Below are 12,510 nucleotides of genomic sequence, written 5' to 3' on the forward strand. Positions count from 1 at the left end.
CCATGAACTTGCTGTGGTTATTGAAAGAAGTGTTGCGCCTTATCTCATAATCTGTTCCTCCCTCTCACTTTGGGAACGGGCATTTATAATTTCTGGCCTGTCATTTCTATATCATGGACCTGAAACCACCTCATCTTTGACAACACAGGAGCAACCTGTCAGTGGCAAGGGGCTGGGGAGAAAGCACCACTTGTATTTGGATCTGATTAGGTTCAAGAAAGTAAAAGCCTTGGCCCCACTACTTTTACGACTAAATCAGCCCTTGGTGTTTTGATCAGACAAAGGCTGTTGCTAGATACGTGGCATCTGTTAACAGACTACCGCTGTCATTAGCTGCAACTAGGCATCTGCTGCTAAAACCAAACACGTAACAGATGCCAGTTTAGAAGAGGGGTGGGAAAAAAAAAAACCCAAAGCGCTAATATTTCACTTTTCCATAGACATCCCTTCATTGTTGGCAGAGGGGCCGGGTGTATTTCAGCAACTGTGGCATTAAATTTAAATCTGCCCCTCTTACAAATACCTCTCCCTATCCTTGTTCTGAAACACCCTTCTTTATTTCCATCCGACTGTGCGAGCTGCATTTGAGTTTGTTTGCTTCGTTATTTTATATGGACATGCACAAATCCCTGAGGTTACTTGGGCATGTGGCACTCGGCAATGCGGCTGGCGCTGCTGATTCCCAGCCACCAGCCAAGAGTTGGAACTGTCCTGCTGCCAGGGTTTAGAGAAGGAATTACCCCAGTGAATGTTAACTATAACATGGTCAGTGCAGCTCAGAGAAGGGGATGTGCTATATAGGCTCTCTGGGACAGAATCTGTTTGAATGCGATGTCTAGCACAATGGAGTCTTAATTGGGGCCTGCAGGAGCTAATGTAATATAAATAACTCAAAAGATCATCTATGAGCAAATGGCACTGTCGCTTTAAATTCACAGACCTGATTTCCATGCTCTCCAAGCATTTTGGAGGTGGCAGAGGAGAAAGGGGAAAAGAACCTGCATTCTTTTTTTTTTTATTTTAGGGCCATGCAGACGGGAAGATGAGGCGGCTGTGCTGATGGATAACGGGAAGGTATCAACGTGATGTGTTGTTAGTACCGTACCAAATAGGCTTTTAATTTTCTGGGGAGGTGTGGGGCGTCTCTGCAGTGCCGGCATCAATCATCATCATGAGGTTTCAGGTCCCGACTCCCCAGGGGCCTTTCATTGTAAAGGATTCCCTCTCCCTCTCTGACTAGGGGCTGTTCTCCCTCCATGGCGATGCCTCGTGCAGACTAATTGCTGACTTGTTCCTCTTATGATGATAAAACTCGTGTCACCGCGAAATAGAACATTAGGATAAAGTCTTTAAACTGGCTGTGCAGCTGGGAAACTCATTTAGAGCCCCTGGTTTAAAAAAAAAACAAAACGGGTGGTGGTGGTAGCAGATATTTTTTCTGTCCATTAACTGCAGGAAATGAATATGAGTTTGGTTCTAAGGCTGCTAAATAACACATTGAGTCAGTATCTTGGTCCTACCCTCCTCATACACACCCACCCCATCCTTTGTAGCTATCTTTACTTCTAAGAGCTTTTGTCTTAATACAGTTTTGGGTGAATTATGATGCTCAGGAGGGGAGGAAGATCAATGTTTGGCTATAGCGAGATGCAATGGGGGCGGAGGCTGAGCGGTGGTGTATTAATTTAGATGGAATATATAGACCCAAAGAGTCAAAGATGTTAAGACCCTGACACTGTCCAACATTAGACAGTTTTAAACAAGGTTTGGAGTCTGGAGACCTTAGCCTGCTTAGTACTATGGCAAACATACCATTAAAAATCCTTCTAAACTTTTTATTAAAGATACAGAAAAAAAGAAAAAACAGTTGCAGGATTTGAAATGTTCAGAATTAAGGAAGGCTTTCATTTTAACAGCATGCCCTTTCTGATGAGCTGGAGAGAGCCTTTAGAAGGAAAACCCCCTTGTTTGCAGTCTCTTAATATCAAAGATGGTAATAACTTTTTGGGGGAAAAGAGAAGTTAGTTGAGCTGGGCTGGAGCTGTCATTGTTAAAGCCTCATTCCATTCCCTGGAAAACAAAACAAGACAAACACACACACAAGAGTAGAGAAAAGAACAGCAAAGAGAGAAATTGCAGCTTCTGTCTCTGGTGTTGACTTTCACCTGCAACCTCCTTGCTGGAGAAACACAGGCACAGCACATGGTCTTAGCAGCCACTCGGAGACCGGGCCAATTTGTACCAGCATTGGGCTGTTTAGGGCGTTGCTTTTTGTTGCCTGGCCTCTTTCTGGGCACGGGCTTACAGCAGTGTTGCAAAATATATAGCCTTGGCTGGCTAAGCCAGACTCTTGTTAGAAGGAAAAATGAGAGGAAAGAGAAGAAAGAAAGTGGGGAAAGAAAAGGACCAATGGGATGAGGGGGCGGAGAGAGACAAACTCTCACATCCCAAGTGGCATTTGGGATTTACCTGGAGCCAATGGAGGTGGTGGTGTCGTCATCTAGATCCCTCTCTCTGGCCCAGTCTGCTCAGTATATCTCTCCGGCTTAGGACAAAGAAGGTCCAGGGTTCCAAAAGTCATGGTGGTGAAGCTCACTCCAGTAACCAATTTTTCTCCCCAAAGGACCCAGAAAGGAAATGATGGGTGGACTGGCCAATCCTCTCATTATTTTGTCCAGCTACTTTGTGACACACCAGCTTTGGTTCATTGATTTTTTTTGTCTCACACTGTTCTTGTTTACCAGGCATGATTTTTAACACAGCCCTTGAGTTATTTCGGAAGGCCCTTTTGTTTTGGACTAATTCAATCCCTCTCTCTCCCTTTCATACATTTTCCCATCAGTATTTGTTGTTATAAGTTATTGTGACGTTTTATGAATTTTCACTTACTCCTTATAGTTAAACTCACAGTTAAAGTAAAGCAGGAGGCCTAATTATAACAGCGGTGGTCGGAGATAGGAAACGCTTCTTCCTCCCCTGACTGCTAATTCCTTGCTCTTGTGACCCTAAACCCACATTATGCTCCCTCTTCCCACTAAGGGTAAAAATTTCCAAAGCACCTCATTGCCTTTCAACGTGCAATTCTCCAAATGGCTTACGTCCCATTATCAGAAGTAATGGAGACCCTTAGGAGCCTATATCTCATTAAAAGCCAATGGGAGTCACTCAGGGGAAGACTTTGAAATGTATTTAGGTGCCTAAAGATGCAAATAGGCATGTAGTAGGATTTTCTAATGCACCTAACTCCCATTGACATGAATGACATGAATGACAAGTTAGGGGTGACAGTGGACGAGAAGCTGGATATGAGTCAGCAGTGTGCCCTTGTTGCCAAGAAGGCCAATGGCATTTTGGGATGTATAAGTAGGGGCATAGCGAGCAGATCGAGGGACGTGATCGTTCCCCTCTATTCGACACTGGTGAGGCCTCATCTGGAGTACTCTGTCCAGTTTTGGGCCCCACACTACAAGAAGGATGTGGATAAATTGGAGAGAGTCCAGCGAAGGGCAACAAAAATGATTAGGGGTCTAGAGCACATGACTTATGAGGAGAGGCTGAGGGAGCTGGGATTGTTTAGTCTGCAGAAGAGAAGAATGAGGGGGGATTTGATAGCTGCTTTCAACTACCTGAAAGGGGGTTCCAAAGAGGATGGCTCTAGACTGTTCTCAATGGTAGCAGATGACAGAACGAGGAGTAATGGTCTCAAGTTGCAATGGGGGAGGTTTAGATTGGATATTAGGAAAAACTTTTTCACTAAGAGGGTGGTGAAACACTGGAATGCGTTACCTAGGGAGGTGGTAGAATCTCCTTCCTTAGAGGTTTTTAAGGTCAGGCTTGACAAAGCCCTGGCTGGGATGATTTAACTGGGAATTGGTCCTGCTTCGAGCAGGGGGTTGGACTAGATGACCACCTGGGGTCCCTTCCAACCCTGATATTCTATGATTCTATGATTCTATGATTCTTGGATGCTACTGAATATTCCATTTCTCTGCATCTTTACGTGCCTAAATGCCTTTACAAACTCAGCCCTCAGGCACCTTGGGAAAAAGTTCCCCTAACACGCTTCAGAAGTAAAGCTCATCTTGCTACCTAACCAACAGCCTTCTCCCCTCACCCCCACCCCTCCACCTTTCCCTTTTTCCTTCTCTTTGACTGAACTGGCCAGTCTCCCCTCTTCCAGGAGAATAGTTAATGTGCCTCTGTCATCAGCAGTTTTAGCCTATCAGAGCAAATGTTGCTTATTGCCTACTCCTGTTCTTGCATTCGCCAATGCTTCTGGCTGTTTTGTGACAGCCACCCCCTGACACAACACCCCAGGGCCCAGTTCTGCCCTCCACTGTCCCTGTAGTCAGTAGGTTTGCACTGAGGTAAATGAGGGCAGAATTTGATTCATAGGGTCTGATTCCCCTTTACACCAAGGTCCTCTGATGCTGCTCTGGCACTGTACAGAGGCCTTGAAATGAGCATAAATTAAATCTACACCCATTTTAAGGCCCCTTCACATTGCCAGTCTGGTGTAAAGAGGACTTGCTGTTAATGAGATTTGGACCTGTATTCTTTAGTGGTGGATACTGAAGGGATGCCTGTGGCCAGATTCTCAGCTAGTGTAAACTGGCTAACCTCTCTTTAGGTAAATGAACCTACACCAATTCACCCCAGTTGAGAACCTGACTCCTGGGGCGTGTTCAATGCCCATCAGGGACAGCCCCGTCATGCCGAGGTTTGTCATTCCAGAGAAGTGACAATGATGCATCAGGATGATAGGGCAGGGTGTGGTGCTCTCTGGGTATCACTGGGAAACCAGCCAATCAAGTCCTGGCAGGGGAGGGTCCTCGGGGTAGGCATTGCATAGCCCGCGTGTTTGGTTTTACAGCAGTCAGAATCTGATCTGAACCCATTGACACTGAGGACACATTATGTCAGTTTTGCCCACTTGCTTTCAGATGTCCCTGGTCTGACATGCACCCAAATGTGCCCACATTGCAGCATAAAGCTACCCTGTACAAATGTTGTTCTACTCCTGGACAATAATAAAAATACACCCAAGAAATCTATGTGCCACAGAGCACTGCCTGGCAGGACATTTAGATTCTACCCTAGCTCCGACTCAGACTGACTGAGAGACCTTCAGCAAGGCACTTAGCTTCTCCGTCTCTCCCATCTCCTCCCCAAACCAATTTCGTAAAACCGCCTTCAAATCCTTCAGAGGGACCTGTTTCTCCCCTGATGCCTATTGTAAACTGCCAGCTGAGAATGGTTCGGCAGGTGGGCAGCAGTGAGGACTGATATTATTGTTTGTATCCTTAAAGACAGGAAACTTGCAAATTCTGTGTAGGTTCTTATCATGCCCTCGCCACCAGAGTACCTTCCAAAAGTGCATTAAGTGATGTGGTTAATGTCTGTTGTTCTCGTTGTCTCACTACTGTGCTTGTACCTACTCAATAACGTCTTGCTACTCCTGTTACCTTCGTGCTCTACCCCCTTGTTACACCAATTTAGTGTAACCAGACAGCAAGCGTGAAACATTGGGATGGGATAATAGGCACCCAAAAAGACAAAGCCCCAAATATCAGGACTGTCCCTATGAAATCGGGACATCTGGTCACCCTACACCAATTTGCTGAGCCAAATCCTGACCCCTGTGAATCCAGTGGTACAAAGCGGCTGTAAAACAGTCCTACCTGGCCAGCTGAGGATCCCTCCAGTCTAACCAGCTCTTCCCCACCCCCTGGCACCTCCTTGGTGTAAGGAAAATGCTGGGGGTACTTCCAGGGGGAGAGGACATTGTGTGTCAGAGTTTTGCTATGCTCCTTTGCAGGTGAAACAACCTCTTGGGTGCTGTAACTAGTCGACATAAACTAAACCAGTCTCAGGCTTCCCCTAGTTTAGGCCAAGTGCCCTGGCCGCTCTGGGAACTGGAGGATTATGATGGCAATAAACTGCCACCTTTGCCCAGCCAACAACCAGAGCCAGAGCCAAGGATCAAAGCCACCGGATCTTGTATTAATTCAGACTGTAAAGTCTTCAGAGCAGGGTCTGCCTCTTCCTGTGTCTTTGAGCAGCACCTAACACAACATGGCCCTGATTCCAGTTGGCTCTGGACTCTACAGTAACATAAATACTTGCCCAGCTCACAAGGCTATGGTGGGAGTTAATTCACTGAGGTTTTCTAAAGCAGTTTGAGATCCCCCAGAAGGACCAGTTCCCTTCCCCTGCAAAGAGAAAGTGCTGCAAAATAGCTGGAGGTGAGTTTGTGTCCTGGAGCGACTGACTCATGACCTGGTTTTGCATCCTTCATTTCCATGCTCATTTTTTGACTCCGTGGGGGGAGGGGGAAGGATGTAGAGGAAGAGGGTTTAGCTACAAGATTGAACTTCATAAGGAAAAGGGAGAATAGGGAAAAAATGATTATTTGAAAAGCTACTCGGGGGGGTGGGTACTGTTTTAAAAAAAAAAAAGGTAGCAGAAGCAGCTACTGCAGCCCCTTCCCCAGATGCAATCCCACTCCTGTAATTTCTGGGGGAATTGGTTCATCTTGGGTGCAGATATATTTGTGTCAAGGTGCAGCTGCACAGATAGCCCGACTCTATGCATAGTAAGAGGCTTTCAGAGAAAGAGGTTATGCCCAGAGCAAGGCCTTATCAGAGCAAGCTGCCTGCCATTTATCTGGTTCCCTATCAAATATGAAAACAGGCCTCAATCTGCTGCTTCTATTTTCCTTGTGAAGGCTAGGGGTGGAATAATAATTTAGTCCAGGTTTTTTTTTTGTTTGTTTGTTTGTTTCCAACAGTAACCTTCTGCCAAACTCTGCTCTTTCTAACTTCCCGAGGTCTCTTACAGTGCAGCTCTAGGAAAGAGATTCTCTCTCTGTGGTTTTGTGCATGTGTATTTTTTACAGGTTTATTTAAAAACTAAATCTTTATAAAAACAACAGATTCCCCTATCCTGGAGGGTTTTTTTTTATTGGGTTCCCTAATATCACAGGACAGGCCCGTGGTACCAAGTCTCAGGCCTTTTGGAGTTTAATATTATTATTATTATCCATTATTTCTATTACAGCACCCTTAAAGCCTCAACCAAGCTCCAGCCCCAATTGTCCCTGGGCGCTGTGCAAGCATATAGTGAGAACCAGTCATTTCTCCGAAGAGCTTCCAGTCTAAATAGACAAGACTGGCATAGGGTGGAAGAAAGGAAGTCTCATTATCCCCAATTTATAGATGGGGAATTGAGGCAGAGAGAGATTTAGAGCAGATTTTCAAGTGTTCAGTCCCCACAATAGGGGGGCACATTTTCTAAAGAGTTCCCAGAAGCTCAGGTCTGGATTTTCAGTGAGCCAAGACATTTGAAAATCTGGCCTCTTATTTAGGAGCTTGTAGGGGAACTGAGCTTTTCTGAAATTCTGGCTCTGTTTGTGGGTGCTGAGCTCGTTTGAGAATCTGGCCCTAAGTGACTTGCCTGAGCTGACAGAGGAAGCACTTGGTAGTGAACTTGATCTCCTGAATCCCAGTCCAGTACATTAACCACAAGACCAGCCCTTCCCCTCTCCATGGGTCCTGTTTTGGGCAGTACTTTGATTTTTCCTTGGCTGTGTGCTGGATTGCTCTTCTTTTCATTGGGGGTTGGGGGGGAGGGTTAAGGAGGAGTGCACTGACTTTAAAGGGGCAAACACGTATTCTCAGATACGCAGACACCCGGCAGTTTCATGTGAGTGTCTGCGGGAAGAATCTGTGTGGCATGGAGCCCCCTATTTTTGTATACCTTTGCCATAAGTTCTAACCCTGAAGAGATGGCTTATGCTACTTAATGCAAGGCTGGATGAGCAGAAGAATTGAAGGCAGAGCACAAAATGGCTGAGCTATGTGTAACCTTGGGGCCATTAGCTTAAGTAGCCTCCTAACCCCTGGGTTAGAGCAGTCCAGCTTAACTCGGCGGACTCTAGCAAAATAGAAAGACACCCTAGTGCAGAATTACCCTCACCAGCAATCTTACTGCTACCCTCCCCGCCTAGAATCCATCTTAAAGGTATTCTCCTCCCTACAGTAATAAGGCCTGAAAAGCCCATTGCTTACATTTTTAAATCCATATCTGTGTCTAACTGCTGATGCTAAATTCCGATCCCACCACTTCTCAGGGCAATGCGATCCACATGTTAATATTTTAAGCCAGCCACTAATATTTTTATGTGGGAAATTGAAATTTTCTACGGTCGCTGGATGAGCAGGCCATTATTCCATGCTGAGGTATAAAAACTGTAGCTTAGGAAAACATTATTTTACATATTTGTATTTCTCCAGGCTGATCCCTGGCTCTTACTTTGCCTACCCCTGCCATGTGGAATGGGACAGTGGTAGCTGCAGTCTGGATTCTTGTTGAACCAAGCGCCCTCCTGCAGATTATTTGTTTTACAATAGCACACAGAGGTGCCAATCAAGGTCAGAGTCTTTGTGCTAGGTGCGATGCAGACACATGGTAAGAGAGAGAGCCCCTGCCCCAAAGAGCGTGCAGGCTACTTAGGAAAGGATAAGAGAAAGGCAGGAGTATTATCCCCATTTTACAGAAAGGGAACTGACACAGGAGAAGATGAAGTGACTTGCCCAAGGGAAGTCTGTGGCAGAGACAGGAATTGAACCCTAATCCCCATTCTGGGATCTCAACCACAAGAGCAACCTTCCTCTCTAGAAAGGGAGGAGAAGCACGCCAGTCATTGGTTATCCTTGCAATCTCTGGCTGACCCACTGCTGACACCAGCACCATTCCTCACATCCCCACTCGCTGAGAGAGTCACGATCATGCCTTGTGTCCTCATCACTTTTAAATTCTATCAGTACAAGAAATTCAGCGTCAGGCTGGCACGGTTAAGGGCACTATAATCCAATATAGCAGCGTGGAGTGGGTGGGGGGAATATAGTGGGTGGTCCTTGTGGCCACTAGCTGATCTGCTCAGCAATGGCTGCTTTATATTAATAATAATGTCACTTGCAGTACTTTTCACCCAAGATTCTCAAAGCATTTGGAAAACGCTAAAGAACGAGGCCTTGCAACTCCCTCTGTGTGAGAGAGGTTAATAATGATGTCCCTTTGCAGGTGGGCAAACTGAGGCACAAGGAGGTTAAGTGACTTTTCTTCTTGATTAAACTGGGTGCTTTTGCTCAGAACTGTCTTTCTCTTCAAGCTGAATGCTTCATATTTTTGAATTGCTGAGAGCAGAAACCTATTTATAAAACTCCGTCTTCTCTTGACAGGTGGCAAACAACATCTAACCAGCTAGCTGTATTAGGGACACAGAGAGAGGGGAAATCAAGGGAGATATACCATAGCGTTTAGTGGTCACCTAAGTCACCATCCAAGCTTATCACCGAAGGAACAGACAGTCCATCTGGTGCAATGAGTTGATACTGAGAGGTACTGTCTCTCCCTAAAGGCTGCCTATAAATCACATTTATGGGCCACAGTCATGGTCCAAGCAGTGCATTCTGGATGTAGCTTTTGGAAGCACAGAGACTGGGGTCAGGTGCAGCTGTAAATTGTAACCTAAATGCTCACAATCCAAAGTCAATCAGAAATCAGTGACAGAATGCAAGTCACACACACACACTCACTGTCTTTCTCTCTCTCTCTCTCTGTGTCTTTCTCTCTCAGTACATCCCTCCGTGCCTTCCCCTCCCCTCTTACTCCACCTCCAAACTTTGGTTGGCAAGAAGGCAGCAGGTAGCAATGCTTAAATGAACTGCAGACCCGTGGCGCTGTCCCCAGTCTAATCATTCAGTCCCCACAGCTGCTGACACACCAGGTTATCAAAATATGTGTTGATCTGCACTCTGCCTAGGCTTCAAAGCTCAACAATGTCTTTGTCAAATCAACATTTAAACCAACACCTTGTCCGTGTTTCCACCTCCCTGCTTCGCACACCAATATTCAGTAAGCTTTAGAAAATGGAATGATTAGCCAGACACTGATTTCTCTTCAGATGTTCAAGTTAGTTGTTGTGATGCAGGTCATGTGTCGCTGGGCAGAGAGAAGTTGTGATGTTTTTGCTCTGGTTAGGAATTCTGGTTTTTTAACCCATTCAGGTGGGGAATGAACCATAGACTTATTGGAAATATTGGAGTCCAATTGAAATATTGGACTTATAGAAATATTGGAGGGCAGAGAGAGATTGAAATGGCTTTTGTACAGGTACTGAGCCCTCATTGGGGAAAAGTCACTAGCAATCAGACTCGTTACTTTGGTTTTCCTTTTCAGGATTGTTCCTTTCAGTTGTAGCAATAAACTCTGTGGACTGAAAGGAAGTTTAAGGGTGGGATTTTGCTGGCGCTTCTTTTCTTTCTTTTTTTTAAAATACACATACCTGAGAACGTTGAGTAATGCCCTTTCTTTCTTTGGGACCCAGTTCTGGCACAAAGGAGCTTTTGCTTTCGAACCCCAAACTCCCATTGGCCCAGACACCTCAATGGACCTTTGCAGGGATAGTTCACAGCAGGGCTTCTTGCAGGCCTTCAGCCAAGAGGAGGGAAGAGATCAAGTTGCCAAATTTGTCCCAATGTGTTAGTGTCGGTTCATAACGCACAAACCACCCTGCAACATTCTGAAGTGGTGCTTTCATTGTGGGACGCTTCATCCCCATTAACTCAGGTGTAGTTTGGAATTAAAAATCTAGGGCCTGATTCTGTACTAGCATAAAAGGGGAGGAACTGCACTGAAGTCAGTGACAAGACCGTAAGGGTAAAGCTGGTCTCAGGGAGAGGAGAAGCAAGCCCACTGAACTCAGCAGCCTTGAGGGTAAGTAGGAACAATTTGTATGGGCTTCAACTGTTGAGGCCCCTCAAAGATCAGATATGAATCAAAACTTTCTTAAAGTTAGAGGATGTTTAGACCCAGGTTTTTTGTTTGGGTCTATCCTTAGCACCTGGAGTCTGCTCCTGCGTGACCCTGCTACAAAGCCATAAGCCCATGCCATTGCAATCTGTTGTAGTCATGGAATTGACTTTAACATCGCTCCTTCCCTCTCCCCTACCAGAGCATAGGCGCCGACTTCTTCTGGCGCCAGTGGGTGCTCAATCCCCCTCTGCCCCGGCCCTGCCCCGATTCTACCCCTGCCCCGCCCCCTCCCGCCCCCATTCCAACCCCTTCCGCAAACTCCCCACCCGAACTCCGCCCGCTCCCTGCCCCTATTCAACTCCTTCCCCAAATCCCCGCCCCAGCCCCGCCTCCTCCCCTGAGTGTGCCATGTTCCCGCTCCTCCCCCCTCCATTCCAGTGCTTGCTGCAGCTGTTTGACGGCGGCAAGTGCTGGAGGGAGGGAGGAGCGGAGACGCAGCACGCTGGGAGGAGGCAGAGGAGGAAGTGAGGTGGGAGGGTGGGGAGCTTGGCTGCTGGTGGGTGCAGAGCACGCACTAATTTTTCCCCGTGGGTGCTCCAGCCCCGGAGCACCCACGAAGTTGGCGCTTATAGTGCTAGGTGCTGTACAAACACAGAACAAAAAGATGGTTTCTGCCCCCAAAAGCTTACAATCTAAGTATAAGACAAGAGAAAATAGATGGATACAGACAGAGAGATGGGGCAGCACAAGAAACCAAGAAGACAATATTGGTCAGCATGATAGGCAGTGATCTCAGTACACCAGCAGCTTAACCACTTTCAAGTTTTTTGTCGGCATCATGGCAAAGGAGAGTTTTAGAAGTCAGACTAGACAACCACCTGTGATCTTAGCTAGTTCCAACTCCCTGGCAATGTGAGTTTGTTCACTATGTTGTTGTTGTTATCGCTGTTACTGGTTTGTACTACAGTAGCTCCGACGGGCTCCAACCAAAATCGTGGTGTCATTGTCCTAGGTGCTTTACAAATAAATACTGAATGAGAGTCCAGGCCCCAAACAGCTCACTATCTAAATAAACAAGACAGGCAAAAATGGGGAGAGGAAACAGGTGAAATAACTTCCCCAAGATTACACAGTGGTTCAGAGGCAGAATCGGCACCCAGGACTCATATCTAGCTGTCCAGTATCTAATTCACTAATCTGCATTTGTTCTGCACCATGCATTTACTTTTGTGTTTATCCTATCCAGCTCAAATTGTCCCAAACAATGGGGGCTTTTGCCTCTTCCATTGCTATTAGCCAGCATAACAAAACAGTTCAGGAATAGCTTGACAAAGAAAACGTACTGAAATATTTTCTGCTATAGTACTAGGCAGAAGCCTTCCTGGCTTCCATTTTTTTTGGATGTATAGTATGTGTAAAGTATTTTGTGAGTATTGAAGAAAAATACAGTAAAGCATCTCTGTTGATGCTGAAAACTGAAGGCAGTATCAAAGTTTAAGCAGATCCCAGATGAAAGGGGATAAATATTAAGACACATGCATCTCAGCACCTTTCCGACAGTTAAACATGCATTTCCTATGTATAGACGTTAACAAGAGCTCAGAGATTTTGACCCACTGGTATAGATTCATGTGAGAGAACCTGACAGACCTACATCATTGTTTAAGACAAGTTCATGATGTAAATTGTCAG

General features: G+C 45.9%; 1 protein-coding gene across 4 annotated transcripts in view; it reads left to right on the forward strand.

The window, feature by feature from the left end:
- Positions 1-12,510, forward strand: part of LHX1 (LIM homeobox 1) — a 394,100-nt gene that overhangs the window by 313,992 nt on the left and 67,598 nt on the right. Inside the window, exon 1 of one of the 4 annotated variants that reach the window (XM_074974976.1) lies at positions 1,055-1,074. The exons of the other annotated variants lie outside the window; for them this stretch is intronic. The gene's annotated coding sequence lies outside the window, so the exon portion shown is untranslated. Of the gene's footprint in view, positions 1-1,054; positions 1,075-12,510 lie in introns of those variants that run through there. 4 annotated transcript variants of the gene reach the window in all.

The sequence above is a fragment of the Natator depressus genome, chromosome 17, assembly GCF_965152275.1.
Source record: "Natator depressus isolate rNatDep1 chromosome 17, rNatDep2.hap1, whole genome shotgun sequence".
Classification (NCBI taxonomy): Eukaryota; Metazoa; Chordata; order Testudines; family Cheloniidae; genus Natator; species Natator depressus.